This window comes from Lactuca virosa, chromosome 2, assembly GCF_052849685.1.
Source record: "Lactuca virosa cultivar CGN04683 chromosome 2, Lactuca_virosa_CGN04683_v6, whole genome shotgun sequence".
NCBI classification, from domain to species: domain Eukaryota; kingdom Viridiplantae; phylum Streptophyta; class Magnoliopsida; order Asterales; family Asteraceae; genus Lactuca; species Lactuca virosa.
Window position 1 is genome coordinate 303,847,057 of NC_136427.1, and position 26,228 is coordinate 303,873,284.

The following is a 26,228-nucleotide window of genomic DNA, read 5'->3' on the forward strand; positions in this document are numbered from 1 at the left end:
ATTCAGGCGCTCATCCACCTGAATGCCTTCCAAAGGGACCATTGCGGAATCATCAACCAAACACTTCCGCAGCTGAGAGACGTGAAAAGTATTGTGGATCTGACTCAGTTCCTTGGGCAAATCCAAACAATATGTAACCCTGCCCACCCGGGCAACCAACCTGAATGGTCCAATATACCTGGGGCCCAAGTTTCCTCTCTTCCTGAATTGGATGACACCCTTCCACGGTGACACCTTCAGAAGTACCATATCCCCGACCTGAAATTCTAAATATGACCACCGCCTATGAGCATAACTTTTCTCGCGGCTCTGCGCGGTCTGCAACCTTCCACGCACCTGCTGGATCGACTTAGTAGTCCGGAGTAATATCTACGTGCTACCCATAACTTGCTGGACGACCTCACCCCAACAAATCAGGGCCCGACACTTCCTCCTGTAGAGCATCTCAAAGGGAGGTCAATCAATGATGATGTGGTAGCTATTGTTGTAAGAGAACTCAGCCAATGTCTACCACCAAAATCCATCACACATGCCCGAAGCATATCCTCCAAGGTCTTGATAGTCCGCTCGCTCTAACCATCGTTCTGAGGGTGAAAAGTTATGTTGAAGTGTAACCGAGTACCCAACTCCTCATGGAACCTCCTCCAAAACCTGGAGGTGAACAGAACATCCCGATCTAAAACCACTGATACTGGAACCCCATGTTATGCCACCACCTCTCGAAATACTGGAATAAAATGAGCGCTCTTGGTCAATCGGTCCACGATGACCCATATCGAATCCATTCCCCACGTTGTCTTTGGCAAGTTCGTAATGAAGTCCATCGTGATCTTCTTCCATTTCCAAACGGGAATACCCAATGGCTCCATTTTGCTGTGAGGTCGTTGGTGCTTGGCCTTGACTTTCCTGCAAGTTAATCACCTCTCCACGTACCAAGCCACATCCCACTTCATGTAGGGCCACCAATAATCGGGTCGGAGATCTCTGTACATTTTTGTTGCTCCCGGATGAACATAAAATCTCTACTTGTGTGCCTCTTCCATCAAAATCTGTCGCACACCCCCACAATATGTAACCCAAACTCCCCGATGAAGGGTCAACAATCCCCAACTATCATAATCAAAATAAGCAACTTGCCCACTATGCGCTAACTCTTTCGGTGCTCCTCCTTCATAGCCTCAAGCGGAGCCTCCCGAATCTTCTCTAAGAGTGGAGTAATCACCGTCATCCTCAGACAAACATCCCTGATGGGAGTACTGACCACCTTGAGGTTGAGAGCATTGGCCACCACATTGGCCTTCCCCTGGTGATAAAGGATCTCATAATCATAATCCTTCACCACATCAAGCCACCTGCGTTGCCTCATATTCAGATTTGGCTGGTCCATCTGATATCTCAAACTCTTGTGGTGTGTGTAAATGATACAACGAACCCCATACAAGTAATGTCGCCAAATCTTGAAGGAAAAACCCACTGCCCCCAGCTCCAAGTCATGAGTGAGGTAATTCACCTCATGAGGCTTCAGCTGCCTCGAAGCATAAGCTATCACACGGCCCCTCTACATCAACAATGCACCCAATCCCGAAATCGATGCATCACAATACACCACGAAACCGTCCACACCCTCTGGCAGGGTCAAGATCGAAGCCTCGTATAACTTCTGCCTCAAAGTCTCAAACACCGCCTGCTGATCAGGCCCCCAACTGAAAGTAGCAGACTTCTTCATCAACCTAGTTAACAGAACTACGATCATGGAGAAGTTATCGATGAACCTACGATAATACCCTGCTAAACCCAAGAAGCTCCGAATATCAAATAGAGACTGTGGGACCTTCTACTGTATTACGGTCTCGATCTTGTCCAGATCAACAAATATCCCCTTCTCATTGACAAGGTGCCCCAAAAACTGCACCTCACGCAACCAGAAATCGCACTTAGAGAACATGGAATAAAGCCTCTCCCTCCTCAGAGTCTCTAGAACCTCACGCAGATGATACTCATGCTGCTCCTTGCTCTTAGAATAGACCAAGATATCATAAATAAATACAATAACAGACCGATCCAGCATCGGTCTACACACGCGGTTCATGAGATCCATGAACGCGGCTGGGGCATTGGTGAGCCCGAAAGGCATCACCACGAACTCGTAATGACCATAACGAGTCCTAAAAGCAGTCTTTTGGATATCCTCGTATCTGGATCTCATATGGTGGTAGCTTGAACACGTATTGATCTTTGAGAACCAAGACGCACCCTGCAGCTAGTCAAAAAAATTATCAATCCTCAGAAGCGGATAACGGTTCTTCACCATTAGCTTGTTTAGCTCCAAATAATTGATGCACATCCTGTGGGAGTCATTGTTAGATGCCATTTTAGGCATCTTTTAGGGTAGTTTTCATTATTATTTAGTATCATATTTTTTACATTTGCATTTCATTTATTTAAATAATGTTCAGCTCATGTAATTCGTAAGAATTCCCGTACTGCTCATGTTTTTATGTCAATTTCAGATAGTTTGAATGGAGCAGTGCTTTGGGAGCAGTTGGATGCGTATTTTGGAGCTTAAAATGGAGCTTGGAACTTATGGAGTATGTTGTGGAATTATTGGAAGATGCTTTGGTCAAGAAACATTAGATCGAATTGATTACACGAAGATAGAATATGCAATCTAAAGTTAAAGGATGTTGCTGGCAGCTTTGACCCCCTGTTAGTATTTTGACCATATCTCGAGAACCGTAACTCCGATTGAGGCGATTCAAAATGATCTGAAAAGTAGACAAAATTTCGGACGTCTTAGGCACAACATGCGATCGCAGGTTGCCTTTATGCGATCTCATGGGGCCTTTATGCGATTGCAGGTTAGGTCGCAGCTTGGATTCGAGGTTTTTTAGTGCCAAAAATTCATCCGGAAATGAAAAATGAAAACCTGCGATCACAGGTTGTGTACATGCGATCGCAGGTTGGCTAAAAAGTGCCAAAATAGCATCCTACTTCATTAAAAAGGCACGAGACGCGTTTTCTTCAAAACCTGCGATCGCAGCTTTGATACATGCGATCGCATGCACATCGTTTTTGCTCATGGACGTATAAATAGACCCTAATAACCTTCCAGTAACCTAAGTTGGCGATTCCAAAGGTACCAGACGACGAAAATATGATTTTGGAGACGTTTCTTCTCTGATTTCAACGATTTCTGAAGATCTAAAGACTGTGGATCATCTCCTTCAAGTAGATTAGTAAGATTAGTTGTTTGATGTCTCTTTTCATTTATTTTTATCATATTTTAGCCATGTCTGGCTAAAACCTTAGTTTTCAGTTCTGCAAAGACAAGTACTTTTCATGTGATTGATCATTAGATCTGATTTTTTATTTGTGTTTCTATCTAGATTCTTCAGTTTTAAGCTTAATGAATGTTTGATTTGAATTCTTGTTAGTCTAATCACCTAGCTAGGGTTTTATCATTCTAGTTAATCAATTAATAGAATCCGTAATTGTTCTAATAAATTGGTAAAAGTAACAAGTATCAGATTGGTTCCGTTTTGGGATTTAACTCTGGTATAAACTGTAAAAATCATATCTTTACGCTTCCGAGCTTGTGAGAAGTATTGGGTATTGCTGGGATTTTTACAAAGAACTTAATGCAACTTTTCTGATTTAATTAAGAGCTCATTTAATTGAACAGTAAAAAGTTAGGGTTAATTGAAGAGCTTGTTTTGATTAACTAGTTTAGGTAAAAGAGAAATTACTAGAGCTTGTTAGTTTTTCTCAGTACCAGCTTAGATAGAACGCATCTCAAATAATCAGATCTGGATCAGTTGCAAGATTAGGAAAGTCGCAGCAGAACTGGAATTGTTTTTATTATTGACTTTCATTTAATTTAATATCACTGCATTTTAGTTTTTAGTTTACAATTAAAACCCCCTTTGTTTTGACTAGATGTGCCTGATGCAAAAAGGCATTGACTTTTAGGTTGTGTCCCTGAGGATTCGACCCTGCTTCCCTGTGCTATATTTTTAGTGCAACAAGCAGTGATAATTTACTTGTTTAATACGCGCGCGACAGCGTGTTAACAGTCATCCTTCTTCTTCACAAACAAAATCGGTGCTCCCCAGGGCGAACTACTCAGCCTGACAAACCCCTTGCTAACAGCTCCTATAGTTGTGTATACAAATCCTGCATTTCTGGCAGTGCTAACCGATAGGGTGCCTTGGCTATCGGTGCCATACCTGGAACCAGATCTATACGAAACTCCATCTGTCTCTCCGGAGGTAATCCAAGGAAGTCCTCCGAGAATACATCTGAATACTCTCGAACTACCGACACATCCTCCATAATCTTCTGTCTCTCCACCATGGTGTCTGATACATAAGCCACAACACCTGAACAACCCTGCTGAAGATATCTCCTAGCTCTTGCAGCTGAACAGATAACCGATCCGTGCAGAGCACCCTCGCCCTGAATAATTAGTTCTCCCCTACTTGGGGTTCGAACCCGCACTAGCTGGTGCCCGAAATCGATCATCTCCCCATTAGGGCGCAACCAATCCATCCCTATGATCAACTTGTTCTCGCGCAAAGGAATGAGAACCAAATCAATTGGATACCTCTCATTGAATAGCTCCATAACGCAACCTTGATGTAATCTCGATACTCGTACTGAATGATCATCGACAATCTCTACCTCTAATGTATAATCAAGCTCCCTTGGATCATCCCCGAACCTCTTGCTAAGCGCAAGAGACACAAATAATCGGGTGGCGCCTGAATCAAACAGAACTATGGCTGTAACACCATTCACTGAGAACATCCCTAAATATCACAACATGAAACATATAAGCAATAACAATAATGAAAGCGCATAAATAAATTGAAAACATGCCCGTAACCACGTCGGGAGTCGCACGCGCCTCCTCGGCTGTCAGTTGAAAAGCCTTGCTCTTCACTACAGGGCCTCCTGTTTGCCCTCCTGGACATCAGTGATCCTTAATGTCGCTGGAGCGGGTGCTGCAACCGCTCCAGCTATCAAACTCGGGCAGTCGGCCTTCTTGTGTCCCCTCTGATTACAATGAAAACAAACCAGACATGAAACAGGGGTGGTAGTGGTGACAGGGTTATCCCTGCTTAAGTGCCTTGTCTTGCCTCACTTAAAGTAGCCCAAGCCACTCACCCTTTAAACCCGTCATGCATCCTGCCGCACTTGCCACAGCAGCCCCGAACCTGTTGGCCCCTCAATCTAGACTCGGAAACCTTGGGTTTCTTTGTTGAACCCCCATATGTCTGTACCTGCTCCTCCTTCTTTTTTATATGCTCCAAATCGATTTCCCTCTCCCGGGCCCTGGATATCATATCCTCTAATGTCGGACAAACTAAAAAGCTAACAAACTCCCTAATATATGATCTTAGCATGTTATAGTACTGATTCTTCCTCATCTCTTCATTTGTCGTATACTGGGGTACCAATAAATCTCTCTCTCGGAACCTGGTGGTGATCTCCACCATGGTGTCAATTGTCTGCCGCATGTCTAGGAACTCCCTCGCTAGCTGTTGCACCTCAATAGCCGGCGCAAACTCCGCTCGGAATTAGGTCACAAAATCCGACCAGGTCATGACCTCAATGACTGGGGCTCCTAGAGCATAGCCAAACTCCTCCCACCAATCTCGGGCTCGTTCCCTCAGACAGCCTGCAACGAACCTCACCTTCGACCCCTCGAGGCAAAGGCTAGTCATTTGAGCACATTCCATGTCTTCTATCCATCGTCTGGTGACAATGTGGTCCTTCTCCCCAAATAACTCCTATGCCCAACACCCGTTGAAATCCTTGAAGGATAAAGTGTGGGCTCCATATTGACCAACAACTAGCTTGACTCTGATGGTCCGGAGACAATCCTCCATCAACTCGATGATACCCTCCTTGATCGACCCGAACATCACCGTGTTCGCATCAAGTATGCCTCTCATAATTTTAGATGCGTTGAACTCGCGCAATCCATCGTTAATTGGTTCGGTGCCCCGAGCCCGAACCCGATCCTGATCCTGAACCTTCTGCTCCGCCACGTGTCATCACCATGTCGAAACATAATAAAACAATTAGTATACGCACGAAGAGGTTCACACTCCCGAAGTTTCTCGAATTCATCAAGTTCTTCCTTGTCTTGGGTATAGATCATGTGCTTTCAGTAGTACGGGCCCAATACTAACTTCCACATCTATCTATACCTTCCTCAAGGAATGCCTCGAATCCTCCAAGTCACTTCCTTACTATCCATTACTTCACTCATACTATAGAGCGTCCTATACGCTAGGACATATCCCAGGCTTTCCTAGGATTCCTGTTCCCATCACCCTCTGCCATCAGCTGCATAAGAGACCCCCCTCCAATACCTTCTAACTACCTCACGAATACAGTTACATGTAATCGACATCAGATAATTTTTGAATGCTAGATCCCACCCTATAACGGTTGAAATCAAACAAGAGCTGCGTAATATGGTTGAATACAACCTTCAAAAATCATCTTATCCCCATAACATGTAATTTAACGCATTCGCTTAATACTTAGTCGACACCAGTGGAGTCCCTAGAAGCACAATACAAGCAACATTCAAGCATTGGGTTCTAAACCAGTTCATTACCAATCAGGTCATACTATCTATTCACTTGGATTCTATCCTAGCATGCAGTTCTAAAGGCTCATACAATCGAAACATAAGGCATCTCTCCTAGAATCCTATCATGCAATTAGAAGCAAATCCTTAGACATATTCTAGCGTGTTATTCACATATACACATACTGAAACTATAAACATGAATGGATATTTTGGGGAAACTTACTTGAGATCGCCTGATTGCACGCATCACATCCCCTTTTCTTTTAGAAACCTTTTTAGAAAATTATTTTCTTATAAAAGATTTTTAGAAATCTTCAATTTGAGTTCAGATACACCCGAGAGTGTGCCTGAATCCCTCAAACCAAGGCTCTGGTACTAACTTGTAACATCCCAAAAATCATAGGTAAAAATTTTATTTTTAATTCAACCCAAACCATCAAATATTCATATCAATCCATACAAAAGTATGTCATAGTAAAACAGTCATCAGAGTACAATTCCCAAAATCATAAAAGTGCAGAAAACATGAATGGATACGCTGCGATCAAGCTAGACTCTTCCCTTTTGAGCTGGAAGTACCTGAAACATAAACTTAAACCGTAAGCACAAAGCTTAGTAAGTTCCCCAAAATACCACGTATCACATACATACATACAGGTCCCGTCCACATCATAACGGGCCCCGCCCAACTTGCATACGGGCCCCGCCCACAGCATAACAGGCCCCGACCAGATCGTATACAGGCCCCGCCCACAGCATAACGGGCCCTACCGATAATGATATATATATATATATATATATATATAACATACAAGCATAACAGTAAGTGACACAAAGACAACTATCATCCTACAAATATAATCCAGTAGGTCAGCATTGCTGCCTTCGACCCACGAGTACAGTAAAGGAACTCACCTCTCAGACGATAAACAATTTTTGCTGCTCTCACTGCTAGTCAAGACAAGTGCTACACCACACCTAGATACTCATACAAGGTAACTCTTAGCCTACCTTCCAAAGCTAAAGGGTTGGCCAAAAGTCAACCCAAATCAAAGTTGAAGTCAAACACAGTTGGCCTCCATGTCGTGGTCTTCCTTGGCCACGACGTGGGCATAAGATGACAAAACAATCGACTGATCCCTTACTCGCCATGCCGTGGTGGCCTAGTGCCACACCGTAGTGAGCAATCTGATTAGCTTAAAGGAATTAGGCTGCTTTTAACTCAAAATCAAAGGCTCAAAAATCTGTATCCACTCCTTCTCAACGCCTTAATAGATAAAGTTTCCAACTTTACCCATTAATACACTTCATAAGACAAGATCTCCAAACCAAGGTCTAATAATGGAAAAACTCATGACATGGTTAACCATTAAGCACTTTTCCTCAAAGTCCATATCCAAACCAACTCCAGAAGGGTTTGAAATAATAGATCTAACATAAAGTTTGGTGCTTTCTAAACATGCATGTCCAATGCATATCTAGATTCCATTTAGGTCAATGAGCAGAAAGATGACCAAGACTCATGCAAGGCTGATTATCTCAACCAAAATCTAGATCCACAAGATATATTACTCATGGGACTCAGGAGAGTTATAAAGTTGCAACCTTTATCACATCAATTCAACCAAACATCACTTATGGACCAAAATAAGCTAATAAAGCTAGATCTACGACGAAGTAATCATCAAAATGGAGACTTGAGGACTTACAAACGGTCTAGAGAGTGATTCCAAGGATGGGGAGGAGTTGTTGGTTGATCTTTGGGCTAGCACTTTCTTCTCCTTCCTTCAAAATGCAACCAAAAACCATAAAAAGCTCAATATCACATATGGGAGGCTAGGGTTATGATTTTAGGTCTTGAGAGGGTGATAGAGGCTGAAACCATGTCCATAAAGTCCTTTATATAGGGCCCAAAGCCCAGGGATTAGGTTTTCTCCAAAATCGGTTGCCATGTCGTGGCACCCATTGCAACACTGTGGCGGGTCAATTAAACCTGCAGTCAAGAAAATAATGCCACATCGTGATGAAGCCCCACCACGTCATGGCAGCCCAAGAATGAATTTCTGAAATTTAAATGAATTGACTCGTACCTAAAACGGGTGTTACAGTTTCCCACATTTATTGTGTGCCGGAATGGACCAATAAGAACTTAATAAAAATTAAATTATAATTTAATCAAATAAAGATAGATATTAAATGATTTCCATAATTGTATCTATATTAAATGATATCTATAATTATAATTCTTTTTTTATGGAAACTAATTAAATTCACCATTAATGTCAGCAATAATATTGTTTCAGAATAAATTTATATCTAGGTTTTCATATAGAGAAATTAAATATCCTCCTACTTTTCTTCCTACATATCCTCTTACCCATTTGAAATGATGACACATGTCACCATTTTACATGAGTAGGAAGATAAGTAGGAAGAAAAGGTAGGAGGATATTTAATTTCTCTTTCATATATGATTCCGTGTTTTGTTTTAGGATCCACTCACTCAAAATACAACAAAATTGACTGGAACATGGAGAACGAGGTGTATTCTATCACAATGAGAGTTTATTCTAACAAAATAACAGTGTATTCAAGCAGAATGAGAATGTATTCTACTACAATACACTCTAGTTCTCCATGTTCCAGACAACTTTTTTGTATTTTGAGTGAGTGAGTCCTAAAACAAAACACAAACTCATAAATGAAAACATAGATGTCAATTCATTCTGAAAGAATATTATTGACTTATTGCTGACATTAATGATGAATTTAATTAGTTTTCATAAAATAAGAATTATAATTATGGATATCATTTAATATGCATACAATTATGAAATTCATTTAATATCTAGCTTTTTCATGGAGAGAGAGAGAGAGAGAGAGAGAGAGAGAGAGAGAGAGAGAGAGAGAGAGAGAGAGAGAGAGAGATTAAATAGATGGTTGAACGGGTTTTGATTATTTTTATTTTTACTTTATGTATGTGATATTAGGATCAAACAAAATGGGATATAAAATCAATTAACATAAACGTATTATTATTATTTTTCCGTGTTGTTAAGGAAAAATCAGTCAACTAGAAATTAGATTGTACTTTGGTTGTCTTGTCTCTTATGACCTACCTAAATGGACGATAGTGAGAATTCACCTAACGTAAGGACCACGACATTTCCTTATTTAACTTGGACTTGGAACCCCACCTCACAATTCACATAGCCTTCCAAAACATCTTACATTTTAAACAAATTTAAAATGTTGTATATGTTTTTTTTCTTGTTAAAATAAGCATGTTTGTTCATTTTACACAGAGCCTAATATTCAAGTACACGTTGCTCAGATTCGAATTTAAACAAAGATTTAACATCGAATTGCCAAACAATGATGAAATTATGTAATTAAATACCAACATCCGGTTACGGCCTTGCCAATGAGAAGCAATAACTCTAACGTCTAAACCTCTAGCTCTAATCGACTATGTTGGGCTTTTTATAGCCCATTATCACTTTCGGCATGGCTTGATGAGTTGGTATGTTGAATGTTGGTGATCTCTTAAAATATTAAAATATTAAGTTAAAGATAAAACTAGAAAACTAATCCCCGTGGTTTTATAAAAACTGTCGATTGCGTCTAAAATATTTTCAATTTATATCAAAATGTTCAAAAAAATTAAAAAAATGAAAAAAATATTATTTTCTCTTTATCATTTATTTTAATCTAGTAGAATGAGAATTTATTCTGTGAATTTGGTCATTGATAGATTTAAAAAAGATTATTTTATCTTTATCATTTATTTTTTACATCTTTTATTTGTTTTATTATTTAAATAATAATAAAAAATAACAAATAAAATCCCATCTATTTTAATAATTACTAAAAAAATGATAAAGATAACACCCCTACCCCTCCCCACCAATAACACCCCTACCCTTCGACTTTCACTCTCGTTTGCTCTCTTCTCTCTCTCTCTCTCTCTCTCTCTCTCTCTCTCTCTCTCTCTCTCTCATCCCAAGCGACACCGCCCACCTCACCTTCATCTTTTCTGGCGGCCCACCCCCACCGTCATCGGCACCTCGCCACTCCTTTATTCCCATAAAAAAAACACTTCATTCCCCATCGTCATTTCCATGGTTTCCCACCCTTCACCTTTTCTCTCACTGTGAACCATGAAAACGGAGAACAACCGAGATATATCGCCACCAACATCACTAGAGATTCATCTCCACCACACCCTCCCAAGCGTTGATTCGTTCGAAGAACTGAAAGCAGAACAATCAAAGATGCATATTGGTGAGAATTTATAGGTGACAATCACGTTCTGCATTGGTGATGAAGGAGACCAGGATACAATAAATAGGAGTTGGAATCTCCGGTAGCTCCTTAGAGTACCCAATTTGACGGAGGGTGTCTGTTCCTCTGTCTTTCCATGTTTGCTTTCCGATGAGGATATCGATTATAGTGCATCCCAGTTACCTCTGATGTTTTCTTCATGGTTTTGTTGGTTATTGAATGACACCACTCGCCTCACATTCATCTTTTCCGGTGGCCCACCCCCAATGTCATCGGAACCTCACCGTCTTTCATTTCCATAAAAAAAACACTCCATTCCCCATCTTTATTTCCATGGTTTCCCACCCTTCACCTTCTCTCTCACTACGAACCATAAAAATGGAGAACAATCGAGATCTATCTCCGCCAACGTCACTAGAGATCCATCTCCACCACACCCTCCCAAGCGTGATTTGTTCGAAGAACTTGAAGCAGATTAATCAAAGATGCATATTGGTGAGAATTTATAGGTGTCAATCGCGATCTGCGGTGGTGATGGAGGAGAGCAGGATACATGAAATGGGAGTTGTAATCTCTGGTAGCTCCTCATAGTACCCAATTTGAAGGATGGTGTCTGCTCCTCTGTCTTTCCATGTTTTCTTTCCGGTGAGGATATCGATTATAGTGCATTTAAATTACATTTGATGTTTGTTTTCTAGTTTTGTTGGTTATTGAATGACTTAGGTGGCGGATGGAGAGGGACTATGTAGAGCATGGAGGCCGATGGGAAAAAAGTGAGGGGAGGGGGTACTTGTAGTCGGCGGGGAAAAGGGGGGAGGAGGGAGATGAAGGAGGAGGGTGCCAATTTTTGTGCTATATATATATATATATATATATATATATATATATATATATATATATATATATATATATATATATAGAGAGAGAGAGAGAGAGAGAGAGAGAAAGAAAGAAAGATGGGAGGAAGGAAGTGTATCATCGTTTGGGTGTGGGATGGATTTTTTATTTATTAATTATTAAAGTAATTATTTAAATATTAAAAAAATGAAATGAGAAAACTTTTCCTTTTAACTTTTTCAGGACCAAAACCACAAGAAATTCTTGATTTTGGATATTCAATGCAAGTCAAAAACTTTTTCGACCATGTCCACAATTTTTGTAAAACCACAAGGACCAATTTTATAGTTTTGTCTAAATTAAAAGTTAAAACTATTTTTTTAAGATTCAGGCTTTCTTTAATTCATAGAGCCGCATACCAAATTTTTGATTTGGTTCGACCAGTTTACACTTTACAGACGAGTTCAATTCTACAGATTAGCATCTTAGAAAAAAGTAGACTTGAACCAGTTTGACATATTAAATTCAGGTTCAAAACTTCAAACCTAACACAACATATTTAATTAATGACAAAACTGTAAGATTGGTCCTTGTGGTATTCAAAAAACTTTGGATGGGGTCCAAAAACTTTCCAACTTGCATGGAAGGTCCAAAATCATTAGTTTCCCGTGAATTTGGTCCCAAAATCAGAAATTTCCCGTGAATTTGGTCCTTGATGAATTTCAAAAGACTGTTTTACCCTTATCATTTATATTTTATATTTTTTTATTTGTTTACGTATTTAAATAATAATAACAAAATAAATAATAAAATCTCACCCCCTTTAATAATTATAAAAAAATGGAATCACCTATCCTCCCTTCCGGCCCCCCTCCGACTTCCACTCTTTGGCCTCTCTCTCTCTCTCACTCTATCTCTCTCTCTCTCTTTCTCTCTCTCTCTCACACACACACACATATCCCAAACAAAACCACCTACCTCACCTTCATCTTTTCCGACGGCTCACCCCACCCTCATCGACACTTCATACCTCCCTCCTTCCCGTCGAAAAAAACCCTCATTCCCCCTCTTCATTTCCATGTATTCCTCAAAGTACCCGATTTGACGGAGGGTGTCTACTCCCCTGTCTTTCCACGCTTTCTTTCCCTTCTCCATCATTCTGTCTTCTCCGACGACCACAACCGGTCGCTTTTCTCTAAAGGACAGAAATCCACATCTTTTTAATGAACAAAGGTCTGCATCGACTTGTAATTTGTAATCATTTTTTTCTAATTTTTGAAATTTAGGTTTGGTTTTTAAACTTGTAATTACCGATCTGTAATATCTTTTCTGGTTTTGCTAGTTACTGGATGACATAGGTGGCAGATGGAGGGGGATGAGGGATAGGCTGGACAGATTTTAATGGAGGAGTGAGAGAGAAACGAGAGATCAATTTGTGTAGATTACCAGCAAGATCTCTGATGATGTCAAGGGTGAATATACCAGTTGCGAGTGACAATTAGAATGTATTTTTATTTTAAATAAAAAAAATAGTTCAATACATATCGATGGAAGGTAAACGGGCAACAAGCTGCTCCGCTAGCCCTTTCTGGATGGCAAAACTAATTCTTTTGAAAACAACATCTGTGGATCTAGGAGATATAACATTAGAATGCATAACCCGTTGGACTCTGTTGAGGAGCTCCACCGCCTCTGGCGTGAGAAATCCAAATGTATCAAATGCAAAAGGTACAAACACATGTTGATTTTCTATACATGCATTCTCGTGCTTTGCCACTTTGCACGCACCGGCTTTCAAAGCGGCATGCCCTGCTGTGAAATCCCCGCTCCTCAAACCGACGAGAGGAGAGACCCCAGTAAGATCTACAAAAGCGTGATTCCCTCCTATCCATCAAAAGACCAAAATGCCAGCTGGCCTGAGTGTGGATCTTCCATCCTGCGGGTCCGTCAAAAAGTTCACCGGCGCTTCTTTCTTCACAGAAATACCAGCACGCCGACAAGCATCAAAGAGAACATCCCTAACCACATCATGTCGGTAATTGAAACCAGAGAGCTCCCTACAATGAACCGCATGTTCCCCAAAAGTGTCCAAGCATGCCTTGCGGCAAACTTGGCATATCTCATCAATTATGAATAGAGAAATCATGAGGCGGTAACGAAGGATAGTTCGGTACTCCACGGGAGACATATGTTGGCCGAGGCCATCAATAGGGATAGTTAGCAGAAAATACTGAGCATGAGGAGCCCGAAGACACTCAAAATGTGCTTTCTGTCTAACAGTCATGTCGAAGTCGACTTCCATATCTTTGACGATTTGCTAAAAAGGGCACACGCCAATGTTTTTTGGGATTTAGGGGGGGTGTCCTTATTAGTGAAACCGCTACAGCCGAATCCCGAAATCGTATCACGAAGACGAGTCAAAGCACATAGGCTGATCAAATTTTCATCTTGATGGTTAGCCATGGCTTATCTCTCCAACTTCACATATACTAACTGTAAAGTCATTAGGTCACAATGGAGAATTAAGATGATGCAAGTGACAAATGGAAAGGGAGGAGGATGGAAGTCAATTATGAAGATGGTGGAGAGAGGAGGGAGGACATGTAGTCGGCGGTGAAGAAGGAAGATGAAGAAGATGAAGTCGAGTGTGTGTGTGTGAGAGAGAGAAAAAGAAAGAGAGAGAGAGGGGGGGAGGAAGGTACCGTCTGTGGGTGTGGGTAGGGTATTTTGTTTTAATTATTAAAACATATAAATAAATAAATAAATGTAAAAAAGAAATAATAAGGGCAAAATAGTCCTTTCGTATTTTTTAGGACCAAAACCACGGAAAAGTTTTTATTTTGGACTTTCCATGCAAGTTTGAAAGATTTTGGACCCCATCCAATGTTTTTTGAATACCACAGGGACCAATCTTGCAGTTTTTTCTTTATTAAACATATACTTCCTTTCAATGAAACTAATTGAAATCTCAACCAAACTGTGACGTCCCCTATTTTTCATAAATGAAAAAAAAAATTCTTTATGCTTTTAAAATTCATAACATATTTGTTTGCAGAAAATCTCATTACATTAAAACATTTTGAGTATAAATGATTGTCTAAAAATATTAAAACTCTAAGGATGTCATAATCAATACACAACATATGTTACAGCGTAAAGACCTAATGGTCTTGAACACTATTTCAGGTTTTCTCTTCAATCACTCAGCATCCTATTTAAATATTTTGCAGTCTTAACACCACTACCTGTGATGTATAAAAATTGAGTGGGTCAGGTTGTGAAACCCGGTGAGATATATAGGATTTTCAATCCCACAATGTTATTGTGATAATAACTCATAATTAATAAACCTGCAAAACTAATTGTCATCCAATCAACATAACACAAACATTTATAAAACATTTTCCTGAATTAGCCATCCTGTCGTTCCTTACATACTGACCCTAATACAATGATCTTATGCGATCTATCCTGATGGATCATTGTAAGCAGCAAGTTGACTATGCTGCTTTAGGGTGTCCTTGGCACCAGATGTTAGTCAATAAAGGCAACTATGAGGGGATGGAGTACATTGAATGAGCATATGATCCTATTCATATGGATCAATATAATTCATTAACACATACATACTATGATTTTAATAGTGTTTCCAAAAGACTGAGTTTAGTCAGTGGTCGTCATCCTACTCCGACATATGACTGGCCATCCTTTGGTCTGTTACAGACAGGTCATCCAGGCGCCTATCGGTTGCCCATCACAGTCATTCCATTTCTAGTTGTCTATAAAGGAGGTGGAATACTAATATATATTGTACGTAATACGTACTTAATGTGTATTTTTAATGCACTAGTTTTTTTATTTATAATTCCTATTCTATCACATCTAAACCACACCTTACAAGCAGTGAACCTGATCGAGTATAATATAGTTTTGATAAGCAAGGGTGTTGAACTCAAGGGGAACGATAGTGAATTTATATTAGAATATTATATTATAGGTTACATTAAATAAATGAAAACGGTAAAAAGATGGGGGTTTGATTAAGAAAGCTCAATAAATAAACAGTTAAGCTAACTAGATTAACTGACTGGAAACGAATCACGTCAGGCACTTTGGTTTAAATTGGATTACATCTCAAAATCTTAGTTAATTACTCAAGTGCAATGATTATTCATTCATTATTCACTGATTCCTAATAAGACTAGCATCATGATCAGACTATTAATCCTAATGAATCTAAACACTCTTAATTTCATCCTCATAGCATTAATTATCCATAAATTTATTATTGAGTTCGTATTAAGCAAGATTTGAACTTTATTAATCCTAATGATCATAGGAATTAAATTGTAACATTCGGTCCATGTATAAATTTACTTTTATGTATAAATTTAAATTAGGGTTGCCACGACGTGGTGGAGCATCACCTCGATGTGGCAGAATGTTTTGAATTGCAGCATTCAAATGACCCGCCATAATGTGGTCTTGGGCACCACGACGAGGCAGGTCTTTTAGTGAAAATCCTAATTTCGAGATTGGGACCTTATATAAAGGACACTAAGTCTAGGGTTTCAACCTCCATCTTCCTCCCAACATCAGAAACCCTAGCCCTAGCCTCCATTGAAGTTGTGAGCTCATTCTTGGTGTTTTTGGTGATTTTGAAGGAGAAAAAAGCTCTTGATGTGGTGGTTACTTAGAAAGCATCATTTCTCCAGCTAGCATATCCCCTGGATCGTGGTGAGTGACCAAGATTCAACCTTTTTCTTACCATGTTGCTAGACCTTTGGATTTTGTCCCCCTTTTCCATGATTTGATGGATTTAAGTAATGAGATCTCATAAAGTTTGCAACTTTATGAATCTCCAGATCAAGTGTAGCATTTAGTGTCTTGGATCTGAATTATAATCGAGTTTTGATGTCATGCATGGGGGTTTTGGTCATAAAACCCTATTTTTGACCAAAAATGGAACAGGCATGCATTAGACATGCAAGTCCATAAAGCCACGATTTTGAAGGTCTCTTAGGATCATGAAATCCTTCTGGAAACTGTGGAGGTGCAATTGTAAGGGTTGGGTGCTTAACAAGAGTCTTGATGCCTTAAGTTACCATTAGAGGTTAGGGTTGGGATTTTGGCTTATGGAGGGTTTTAAAGGATAAAGGATGAAACTTTATCCATAAAGACCATGGGAAGGACCAGATCTGAGCTTTGGGAGCTCAGATAGTTGAAGTAAACGACTTAATGGTTTAAGTTGTCCAGACTCATCACCACAGTGTGGTTAAGGTTACCATGGCGTGGTGACTTGGTCAGGACCCGCCTATTTTATCGGTTTGTGGCCACGACGTGGCGACTAGCTATGTTGACTTTGACCAAGTTTGACCTAAGGGTATTTTGGGTATTTGATATGTGGACTACGATTTGGTCACTATTTGTTGTAAAGATGATCGGTAGAGTTCGTATTCAAAGCAGCGTGTTGATCAACTATCTTTTCAGACTGAGATGTGATTTTTCCTCACTGTACTCATGGGTCAAAGGCACCAATGTTAGCCCACTGAATCATGTATTCTGGTTAGAGGATGTTGCTATGTTGTATTGAAATGCTAGAATTGAGTCCTGGTATATATATATATATATATATATATATATATATAGGATATTGCCATGCGGTAGTGATCTGTAGATCTGCCTGTTTTCCTGTTAACCGGTTATATGATATATGTTATGTATATGTCGACATGTTATGGTTTGGGGTGAGGTTTTACTGCTTTGGCCCGGGGGTATTCCATTCTGATGACTAGTTAGACCCAGTATGCAATGTCGTATATGTTATATTGTGTGGTAGTACTTTAGGGGAACTCACTAAGATTTGGCTTACAGTTTCAGTTTATTGTTTCGAGTACTTCTTGTAACATCCTGTTTTGCATTGTTCCCATTTTGAGTTGATAATAGTGTAGAGCGTCTCGATGCCTTTTAGGGATATATAGATTGTTGTAATCGGAGTTATATCGAGAGAGTTGTGGCCTTCAGAAGAATTAGGGTTTGTGAAAAACCCTAGTACGCAGGGCGTACTGATGTGAAGTCGGTTATGCAAGGCGTAGTGTTGAATATGCGCATCGTAGTTGCGAGGTTTGGGTCGGGGTGCGAGGCCTCGTACGCTGGGCGTACGAGGTGGTATGTAGGGCATATGAAGGATAGATTGAGAACCCTGATTTTAGGGTTGTACGCTATATAAGCATTATGTTACCCTCTTTCTTCATTTCCTAAGTCAACCCCCACCCTTTAATACCCTAGAATTCGTCTGTAAGTCTTCATGGTGGTATCTTGAGCTTATGGTGTCCATTTTTGGTGTTTTGGTCCATTTCTATGAAGATAGAGCTTGGTGCAAGGATAGGAATCAAGGAGGAGATTATGGATATGGCTTATGTGTCTCATTTCCAGTTTATTGGAGGTATAAAGCTTTGAACTTCATCATTGATGTCTTAGATCTACCATTTATGAGTTTTGGTTCATTTTAAATCCATCCATGCAGGAGTTAGGACCATTTCCTGGGTAGTAGAGTGTTATATTTGGAGTTTGGGTTCATTTGGGGCATGCAAAGTCACCAAGGCAGTGACTTTATGGGTCTAGACGATATTTGGGACTCGGATCTGTGGTTTGGACTTATGGGCTAAGCATTAAGTGCTTAATGGCAAAATTGGGATTAAGAAGGGAGTACGTTGGGCATACAAGCCAGTACGCGCATTGTACAAGCCATTAAGCGAGTACGCGTAGCGTACTGCTGAGTACGCCCTACGTACTCAGTCAGAGTGGACTTCGCAATTATGGGCCTCGGGTTGGGCCATTTCTTGGACTAAGTTGTCGTGGGCCTTCGTGGACATCTGGAAAACAGGTTTTTGGACCAAGGAAAATTGGGCCATGAGTGGGCCATATTTGGGCTTTGAATGGTTATGGGCTAATGGGCCATCGGAATGCCAAGTGTTTTGAACTAGAAAGATGGTTGGACCTTAAGGTAAGTCCATGTAGAGGTTTGGGCCCAATTTGGAAAATTGGGCCATTGATTGGTTAATTGGCCTTTTGGGCCTTTCAGATTTCAGTTTGGGCCATAGTTTTGGTCAAGGCTAGGTTAGGGGTAAAATGGTATTTTCACCCCAAGTTTAAGGTTATGTTTATGGATTAGAACCCAATTGTTAATTGGGTATTGGTTTGTTTTGTTATTAGTAGTTGAGGATCTGTCAGCCAGCAGCCAAGGGTGCTTCTGTATGATTCAGTAGTGCGAGGTGAGTCTTCCCACTATATCCATGGGTCGAAGGCACCAATGTCGGCCCGTTATGTATTATGTGGTACTAGTTGTTTCTGTGATATGTGGTATGCTAGTTGTCTCTATGATACTTGCATAGAAGACCCCGGGGGGAGCCCGTGGCATTCCAAGTAAAGACCATGGGGGAGCCCATGACACTTGGATATTAGACCATGTGGGGGAGCCCATGGCATTCCAGGTAAAGACCATGGGGGGGAGCCCATGGCAGCTTTATGTATGTGCATGATAATCTGTGGTCGTATGTGGTATGGTATTTTGGGGAACTCACTAAGCTTTGTACTTACAGTTTTCAGTTTATGTTTCAGGTACTCTATTTTATTGCATGGAAGAGCTCGGGATGATTGCAGAGCACACACCACATGTTTCCGCGTTCTCTGAATTACTCTGGTTAAATGATGTTTTGTTAAATGTTGGTTACTCTGATTTTATGGAAACAATTGTATTGATGATTTATTAATTTAAAAACAAAAAATTTTATGTCGTGATTTTTGGGCCGTTACACTACTGCTGATTGTGGCAAAGCGAAGGCATGATCGTACACATCCTTCGAAGATATATTTTGGGAGACTTTATGATGTTCTGATCTTGGGGAAATATTTGTATTTGACACTTGACTTGATATGGTTGGGATTGAAAACAATGGTTTCTTTTAATTTAAAAATGAAAAATAATATCGTGTTTTTGGGATGTTACATAAATCATGCATAAAATGATCATCTATTCATGCAAACACATTAAACTTCATAACTCTATTATCCTTACCTGAGTTCTTGATCCAATACTAGTTATAATTACCAGTGATCATAGACAATTATGATTCAAATTAACACAGTCAAAATGGGCATCTAAACGCTAATTCAGCAATAGGAAATAAAGTAGCGATCTTTAACACATATGGATCTTTCAATCAAACTTGAAAAAATAAGTTAAACAAAAATAAATAATCCAAATACCAAATTAACCATAATATCAATTATTCATCTAGTCTAACACAAAGCAATAGGGCTTTGAAGCCCTAAATCAGAAAGTAAAGCACAGATAGAATCACATGGAATGCTAATAATGGTCAAAACAACAAACTGAATGATTTCTGTCATGAATTAGCTCTTGAATCCTTCATATCTTTGCTTCAAATCAGCTTAACGGCCCTAAGGCCACTTTTTAGACCCTCAAAATAGGGATGAGATTTAGAACCGGAAAACCGGACCGGAACCGTTAGAACCAGAATATATAGAACCGGTTCCGGTTCCGGGTTTAAAAATTGGCTTTATCCGGGTCCCGGGTAATCCGGGTTTGGGTCCATCGGGTCCGGGTAAACCGGGTCTAAAAACCGGAACCGGTGTTTGGAACCGGAACCACTTTTAGGACCGGAACCGGTTTTTGTGAAACGTTTAAAAGATGCATATCTCATTCGTTTCAACTCCGATTGACATGTGGTTTTTTCCAACATGTAGTTTAGAGTTTGTACATGACTTTAGACTGTAAATTTGCCATTTTTAGTTTTATATTCATCGACTTACAGTCCTCCAAAGTCGAGATATCAAAGTTGGAAGTTTTTAGTTTTTCAGTTTTTTTGTATTCGGTGAAAGTTTTAAAACATGCATATCTAATTCGTTTGAAGTCGGATTGACATATGGTTTTTTCCAAATTGTAGTTTACAGTTTGTACATGAGTTTACACTATAATTTTGTCATTTTTGGTTTAACATTCAATGATTTACAGTCCTCCGAAGTCGGGATATCAAAACTGAAAATTTTCAATTTTTCAGCTATTTGTTTTTGTAGTTTGTACATGATTTTAGACTATAATTTTGTTAATTTTGGTTTCATATTCAATGAGTTACAGTCCCCCAAAGTCGGGATATCAATATGAAAATTTTCAAAGTTCAACCCACTAAGTAGTAAGTAATTACCAAAAAATTCTAGTTTTTTCCGGGTTTTCCGGTTCTAAACCCACTTTATCCGGTTCCAACCTACCCACTTTGATGTTTCCGGGTTTTTCGGTTCTAGAACCACTTTACCCGGAACCATACCCGGAACCGAACCGGAACCGGTTCCTATATACCGGTCTGGTTTCCGGTTCTACAAAATCCCGTTAACCGGTTCCAGGTTTTCCGGGTCCGGGTCCATCTGGTCCGGGTTTGGACTCACTTTCATCCCTACCTCAAAATGACACTTATGGGGTTTATTTTCGTAGGGAACGAATTAGGTTTGAAGATATGTCATTAGGGCTAATTTTCAACTTAATTTATAGGTTACAGCGATGCCACGGCGTGGAAAAGGACTTGCCACACCGTGGAAGATGGAATTATTTTGATTTTCCACGCCATGGAAATGGCTTTTCAAAAATGTGGGGACTGGGAATTAGAATTTGGCATAAACACGAAAGTCGGCCAAAATTTTGTCTATTTTTTAGAACATCTTGAATCTCATCAATCAGAGTTACGTGTCATTAGGAACATCCAAAACACTGAATAAAGGTCAATAAGCCTGCAACATCCTTTTTGTGTCTTTTTCAGCTCCGTTCTCCTCCTTTTGCATCCCAGCTCCGATTTTAACTGTAATTTAACATTTCAAAGTGTATCAAGTATCATATATCTTAAATTATAACATTTTTACTCAAATATATTAGAATAATGGCCTAAAATACATAGTTAAATAAGGCTATATCAATACTCCACCAAATCATCAATGTCATCGAACAGAGTTATACTATCTGTTCCCATCTCACACACACCCTTGATAAGATGCTACCCAATTTTCAAACTTAATTGAACCAAGCATCTCTTTTAAGTCTTAGGGTATAACTAAACAAGATTGTGATACCTATAATCATCCTAAAGCTCCTGCATATGTAATATCTTTACAATACAGGGTAAATCTAGCATCTCTTCAACTTAACTCGTACTAAATGTCTTTTAACAAACCTTAGTTTGCAACTAGACTAGTTCACTATTCATCGTCAATATAATATTCACAAAATCATCAATATAGAGTATGACCATAGTATTATCCAGATTAATTGGATCTATACGTCCCTTATACGTCTTAGTCTACAATCCCTATCATCATCTTCCAATACCAACTCTGTTTATGCAACAATATCCTAATTTAGTGTATTCATTTAATACAGAGTATTACATATTAATATACATATATCTCCTCAGTAAAAATACTATTATTATTATTATTATTATTATTATTATCATGTGATAATATCATATATACATATTAACACACATAGAACCATATCTGGTTCGCACAACGAATGTCATCAAATATACATTTAACACATATTATAGTCAATAAGCACATAAATCACATATAAAGTTTCAACAAATATTTAATACTTTTAATAATATTTGTATTAAAATCATGTTCATGAAAGTAACTATGCATTCACGTGATGGAGGTGGAAGATCATCGAGAAAGCTAGCTCCATGGCTAAGACTTCAGCTTAGACCTTTCCAACATCCTAAATACGAATATTAATATGCTTCAGTATTCGTTCGTATTTATAAGGGTTTTATAACCACTTCTCGGATTCATTAACAATCACAATGAATACATCAAGATCTATCAAATAAGGAACAACCATGTAAGATCATATCGGAGGTAGGATTTGTTTGGTATGTATAAAATATTCATGTAAGTAGATCAATCAGTATTATGAAATGAAATCATTGACAAATCTTTTTTATAGGTTCATAATAACGATAATGAACTTAAACATAAGTTACAATTAAAGCATAGTAAGTGCAACATAACTTACAAAGTTTTTTTGACGAAAAACTAGAAAGTTCGCAGGCATAACTCCGACCCGAAAGCTTATATTTGTCGGGCTCCTAGATATCTCATAGCCTCACTAAAGTGCTTATTAACTAAAAAACGGACTCAAGGGTGGAAGAAATATTAGAGAGATTTGATTTGAATTGTGTGATGAAAAGGGCTAAATTCGTTCATATATATAGCCATAATAGGGAGGCATGCCACGCTGCGTCTGTAACCTCTAAAAAATACAATAAGTTTATACTTTTCAAAACAACCCATAATCATAAAATGTTTACAAATTCATTGTTTCCAAAGTGTTCATCAATATAAGAGTATCCCAAAATCACAATAATTTTATACTTTTCAAAACAACCCATAATCATAAAATGTTTACAAATTCATTATTACCAAAGTGTTTATCAATATCAGAGTATCCCAAAATCATAAGGCCATAAAACAGGAGGATGTGTATGGTCACGCCTTCGCCTTTCCGCGATCATCAGAAGTACCCGAAACAATAAACTAAAATCATAAGCCAAAGCTTAGTGAGTTCCCCCAAAGTACCACCACATAAACATACCAAACAACATCATGCATAAATGAGCCTTCAGCCTGACTGGACAGCCTCGCAGGGCCTACAACCTATCTGGACCGCTCTCTGAGCCTTCGGCATGACTGGTCCGCCTTGTAGGGCCTACAACTTATCCGAACCGCTCTCTGGGCCTTTGGCCTGACTGGACCGCCTCGCAGGGCAACAGTCTATCCGGACCGCCCCGTGTATACTGGCCTTCAGCACAAATCAGGACCGCCTCAACCCAACCAAACATAACATGTCGACATATACATAACAGATAAACATATAACCAGTCAACAGACAAACAAGCAGATCTACAGATCACTACCGCATGCTAACATCCTATATACCAGGATACCGATCTAACAGATCTCTACATCATAATAACATACTATCATATCACAGGATATCCAATCCAATGGGCCGTCTTTGGTGCCTTCGACCCATAAGTGATGGGTTTGAGCCATAAGAACTTTCCTATGTGCACATGCAAACCCTAATGCTTGGATCTAGGTTTCTCTAATTGAACATGCAATGTTTCCAAGGCTTACAATGCTAGATCTAGAGATAACAATTGAATCATAACACATGAAATCAGATCTAGAAGAATACCTTAAGTCGCTTGCTTGAATCTTCTTGTTCTTGGAGCTTAGAGTCACAATTGTCACTCCTCTAATGGCTTACAAACACCAACTAGCAAGAGGATGATTTGGAGAGAGAGGAGGGATGAGAAAATCGGCTCTAGGGTTTCAATCTAAGAAGATTGTCCGATTTCCCTCACCCATAGGGTCTATTTATACTATGAGCTATTAGGGTTACATCCTTAACCCTAATTGAATAACTTAGGCCCTAAGCAATCCAAGGATCCTTCTAGATATGAGGCTTGGACGAATTTAAGATATCCTAACCCTAAAATTCGGCCACCCTAATATCCATAAGGATTCATAGCCCAAAAACACAACTATCACACATTTGACAGTTTAAGCCCCTTTATTCAATTAACCTCTTTTAGTCACCAAATTAATTCCTAATTAATTTATGACTAATATTAATTATGTTAATATATTATTCTTATAACATATTAATATAATAATATCTCTTCTCTCTATATAAATCAACCTGTCAAGTTGCTATGCTGAAGGCAACCCAAAAGGACCATGCACAACCGGGTCAAGTACTTACCAAATATAGTTACGGGCTTAGACACTAATCCAACAGTCTCCCACTTGGATAAGTCTAGTAACTATAGAGGCAAACACAATCCGATTAGCAATCGTAGCTCTCAAAGACGCTGTGAAACTCTGATCTTATCAGTATCCTGTCCTTCAGATAAGGGATCGTATAATCCTCTGTTCTAAATATCGTGCGGACAATTACATGGAACATGGTCATACTTATTGTCCTGCAATTGGTTTCTCGATCTCAGATTCATTTGACATAGAACTTAATCGAACACATCAATTCAGTCCTGACCGGGCCCGGCACATAAGTCAAATCAAATCATTGAGGGGCCCTGATATCGCTTTTACCCTCTTAGGATAAAAGGAACAGATAAACTTCGACTTATATGCATCTATTATCCACTAATCAAATCACACACAACAATGCGTTTTATAACATCAAGTTACTGATGCGTTTGCGCATTATCAATGCATAACCAATTAACAAACAATAAACCATATATCTAGGTTTTAAGACCATATGATATTACCATCTTGCGATCACTCGTGATAAATTTCATGAAGTGATTCCAACAAGTGTGGGTTTATTCCAATGCTCAAATCAAGTTCATAAGCACTCATTAACGTTGTAGCAAACCTTTGATATGTCTAATACACTTTAGACAATCTACACACCAATTCATGACAGTCTTCATTCATATCTACTTCCAACATATGAACGACTGTGGACCATTCGAATAATTCGACTATTATCAAATAACTTAATTATTCAGGAAGTCAAACATGCAAAATGAAACAATAGGTAAAATATTAACATAAGACAGTAACATTACTAATAAATAATACTCCTTTATTTAATCATCAAATATTAATAACAACTTATCTATTACATGTTTCTAAACTATCTAATCTAAACTAATATCGTCCTTTAGCCCAATGCTCCTAGCGTGCTGCAAATGCTTAACCCTGCTCAGTCCCTTCGTAAGCGGATCTGCTGGGTTATCTTCTGACGATACCCTCTTCACTACGAGGAGTCCTTCTTCCACCCGATGTCGAATAAAGTGATATTTTCTGTCGATATGTCGAGATCTACCGTGATCTCTTGGTTCCTTGGTCAAGGCAACCGCTCCTTCATTATCACAGAAAATCTCCATGGGCTCCTTTATGGCTGGCACAACTCCAAGGTCTCCAATAAAGTTTTTCAACCATATTGCCTCCTTTGACGCTTCACTTGCTGCAATGTACTCTGATTCACACGTTGAATCAGCTACAGTTTCCTGCTTGGAACTCTTCCAAGTTACTGCTCCTCCATTGAGGGAAAAGACCCAGCCCGACTGCGAACGATAGTTGTCCCTGTCGGTCTGAAAACTGGCGTCGCTGTACCCTCGCACCTTTAAGTCATTACTCCCACCGAGGACTAGAAACCATTCCTTGGTCCTCCGAAGGTACTTAAGAATGTTCTTGACTGCAATCCAATGCGCTCTGCCAGGGTTCCCTTGATATCTGCTGACCATGCTCAAAGCGAAGGCCACATCAGGGCGAGTGCAAGTCATAGCGTACATGATCTAGCCGACTGCGGAAGCGTAAGGTACTCGGCTTATTTCTGCTATCTCGACTTCAGTACTCGGACTCTGAGTCTTACTCAACTTGGCATTACTTT